We start from the raw sequence: 4,393 nt of genomic DNA on the forward strand, positions 1-4,393 counted from the left end.
CTGGATCCATATCTACACAGGAATGCGTTTTTGGATGAAGCTTGCTTAGGCCATGGTGGGGGTGCAATAATAGATTTCAAATCAATTCATACAATATTCATGAAGGTAATTCTGCAATTTTTGATGATTGATGGCGCAATGGGATCTTTCCTAGCTTACCAGTGGAGAGCACGTCATGCTTGGATTTGGAGGGAGGGGGCAGAAAGGGTGAGCGCTGCAAGCGGGCCGGGGAAGAGAGCGGAGGAGGGAGGGAGGGTCGGCGGCGCTGCAAGCACGAGATCTGATCCAGGGAGATCAAGAGTATTGGATAGAGATAGATAGCACATGGCGGGGGAGGGGGAAGATAGCAGGCAGCAGGAACCACCCAGGACAAGGATCGGTCGGCTTAGATTATACCCGGCCGTTTCCATTTCTGTCGTCTGTCAGCGGGTGTCGCTCGTGTTCCTCGGCCGCATGCAGGCCCACTGGTCCACGTGGTGCATTGCAGGGCAGCATGGATGATCTCTTTTCTCGGATGCGCTTGCGCTTAGCCTGCTATATTAGCGACCCAAGTGAGAGCACAAAGTTAAACCGCTGCCAGGGTAGCCAAATATGCTGCCATGGCAGGGATTCCAGCCACGGGTACCAATCGGCGTCAGGACCGCGTCATCATAAGGATAGCGAGGATAGTCCACGTCAACAGGAGATACGTGGGTCCGTCTGGAGCAGGTCAATGCTAGGCGGGGCGACAGCGCCCCCAAGAGGACGATGGCACGAAGCGGCGCCTCGTCGAGCCTGAGAGGACGGACAAGGGTTTTTACCCCGAAGCAAAGCCAGTGTGATGGAACCGACAAGCACCGCCCCCAGGGGGGAACCAACACCCACAAGCGTCGCCAACGCCGGCGCGGAAACGCTGAGCTTTCGCTCAGGCCCTCACACATGCCACAAACAGAGCCAAGGTTGCCGACCCAGCCCGCGAAGTGAGGGGCTGCCGCCGCCACCGCATGGCCTCCAGATCCATAACTGGAGCCACCACCATTGAAGCTGCGATGACACAGGTATCACCCTCCACCCCTCCCCTTATTACCCATATAGCCATGGGGCGACAGAGAGACGCCACCACCATTGCAACGCTGCTTGCCGACAAGCATACCATACACCTCCAACATCCAAGAACAACCCACCACAGCCGCCACAAAGCCGGCACCTTGCGAGACCACACAAGGGGGGAATAGAAGTGTCATAACACAAAGGTGACGAGAATCGACTGATACAAAATAAATGGTGACAATTTGAAAAAGTGCTCCTTACATTTTCAAAGAAATATTCACCAAATGTTCATAATATATAAAAAATGTACATAGATTTATAAAAGCTTCATGACATTTGAAAATACATTCTTACCATTTAGTAATAAATTTTCACAAGTTCAAAATTATTCATGAATTTTTCTTTAAAGTGTTTATGAAATGTAAAAGAACATTTCGTGAGTTTTGGAAAAAATGCTCCTGAAGGGTTGGATAGCATGATATTATGCATGGGCGGATCCAATGGGGGTTCCATGGGTGCCATGGCACCCCGCAAAAATGCAAAGTATATTTACTATATAGTGGTTGGGCTAATTTACGTGTACTACCAGTGTTTAAATACGTGGGTATTGTGCCTAGCACCTCCTGTCGTGTTGTTCTAGATCCACCACCGATATTATGTAGGGCATGAACTAGCAAAACATGCAATTAGTGTAGTGCATGAACTATTAATTTTCATCATGTATTATTTGAGCACACACCTCATGATACAAATAATGTAGGGCATGAACTAGTAAAACTTGCTAGTCTTAGTACTATTACCCCTAGCTAGTTGGGTCTGGATGGACAAGGCACCTATTTCTTTGATCCCTATGCTTGTAAAGGATTTAACCCTTGTCATTGATTAATAAAGAGGGGTTTGAAGTGTAAAAAAAGTCACAAGAATAAACTTCGCATACAACCATATTTCCCTAGATCTGGTGGAAGCACGGGATCTTCCTTGCCAGTGTAGCACGGCTTCAAGGGAGGGAGGGGCCAGGGCAGGAGCATAGGAGATGTGGCACTGCAAGCGGGAGAAGTAGGGGGAGAGCGCACTGCAAGCATGTGAATTAATGGAGGATTACGAGATATGATCTAGATAGCACGGGGCGGGGCAGGAACTGAAGGGGCAAAGAGAGCGTGTATTCCAGCAGCAGTATTGTATTTCCTTGTGATCTCCGATGGATCTATCGGATTAGAGTAGCCGGTCGTGGCCAAATTCACTGTTTTGACCCTTTTGTCCTCTTTTACCCGGATCTGACCCCCTCCGGGATTTTTTTTTGGATCTGGCCATTTTACTACAGCCACCCGAGCTGGCGGTAGGCTAGGACCTGCTACCACCAGAGCCTGTGGTGGTAGGGTAGTGGTCAACGTAAACGGCTCCGTCCACATCACTGACGTGGATAAGTGGCTACCGCCTTAGTCTGTGGCGGTACGGTGTGGTGGCCTACCGCTAGTGACAGAGGCGGTAGGGTGCAGAATGTACAAAATCAATGGGTGGAGCTTTGGTGGGCCCACAAACCACCACCCATTCGCCCCCAAATCCTTTCTTCCCCGAGCTCGGCCCCTCTCCCACTCTTTCCCCCATCCTAGGCTCCATCAAATTCATATCCATTGCTTGAGTTTTCTCCGCTGGATTGAGGCCCTTTTCATCACTATAGGCACCTCGCTCACTCTCTTCTTTTTGGTTGGTCGGAATCAACTTATTTGATGGTATTGATTCATTTTATGCAAACCCTAGCTGTGCTCCTTTTTGTGTGAAATCAATGGATTTGATGGACCCTAGGGTTGTATGTGTGTTATTGATCATGTTTGGTATGCGTAACTTTGTTGTTGTAGCTAGATCTAAGGTTATTGTTTGGGTTATTTTTCTAGGGTTAGGGTTAGTATTAAAGCAAAGTCATTATTTAGTTCTTATGGTTAAGCCATGGTATTTTGTTCTTTAGTTTTTATTTGTTTTGTTGCTTGAAAGTATAGCACATAACTTTTCTCAAAGCCATATTATCTTGCCAATCTATCGTTGACAATGTGGTGGGAGGAACTGAAGCAGAGCATTTCAGCAAGCGAGGTTCTTTCTGATAGATATCCGATGGATCGACTTGAATAGCCGACCGTTACCAATGGTTGCTAACCCATGTTAGCACATGTTCCTCCCTCACATCTTTCTTAAACCATATGGAACACAATTATAAAACCAAAATTCATTCCTCTACCTTGAGCTATTAAGAAATCTTATTATGATTTTAAGTGTGGAGACATGGACATACATTTATAAATAACCACATAATAATCATACTTACCATATTTGTCACAATTTGAAGCCTAAACTTGGATATTCCGCAAAGATATCTTGAAATGATCCTTATAAAAATCATTAAATGAAGGATGAACAACAATATAACTTTATGGGTGGTCCTCTTCATTTTGAAATATTTGTAAGTACCAGAGCCATTCTCTTCATGAATGCTCTTTACTTCGACTGTTTTACTTCACATCTTCTTCGGCTTCTCAGTCAAACTGCTCTTTGCCTTTCCAATCAAGTTTTTCAGCACTTGGGCCTTAGAAATGGTCTTGGTTAGGATGATGCACGTAGGAGGTTACATGGTAGATGTTCCCGATTAGACATTTTGCTTATTTTTCCTTGCCCTGGAAGATGCAGGTTTGGCACTAGGAGATGCACTTGCCTTGCTTGATCCAGCTGTCATCTCCTTATTTAGAACTAATTTCCTACTGGTCATACAACAACCTATTGATAATATCCTAGAAGACGGTCCATGCTTTTTTGACCGTCTAGAAATCACTTGGAGCACTTACTTTACACGAACACTTTTAGAAAACATGATGAACATTTTTTTATATAAACAATGAACATTTTAAAATATAACGACCGCTTTTAGAATTTTAACAGAAACTATTTAGATTTTCTTACTTAAAATGTCCAACGTATATCTACACATTTGTTCACACAGTTTAAACAAGTATTTCCAGATCTAATGAGAATGTTCATGATATAATAAAGAATGTGAATTCATTTCAAAAAAAGTTCACGCTTTCTTAAAAAAATGTTCTTACCATTCAACAATAAATGGTGATAATTTGAAAAAAGTGTTCCTTACATTTTTGAAAAAAAATATTCACCAAATGTAATAACATATGAAAAATGTTCATAGATTTATAAAAGCTTCAAGACATTTGAAAATACATTCTTACCATTAATTAATATTTTTTCACAATTTTAAAATTATTCATGGAATTTTAGAAGTGTGTATGAAATGTAAAAAACATTTCGCATAGTTCATGAAGGATTGGATAGTATGATATTATGTAGGGCATGAACTAGCAAAACT

This window comes from Triticum dicoccoides, chromosome 1B (assembly GCF_002162155.2).
Source record: "Triticum dicoccoides isolate Atlit2015 ecotype Zavitan chromosome 1B, WEW_v2.0, whole genome shotgun sequence".
NCBI classification, from domain to species: domain Eukaryota; kingdom Viridiplantae; phylum Streptophyta; class Magnoliopsida; order Poales; family Poaceae; genus Triticum; species Triticum dicoccoides.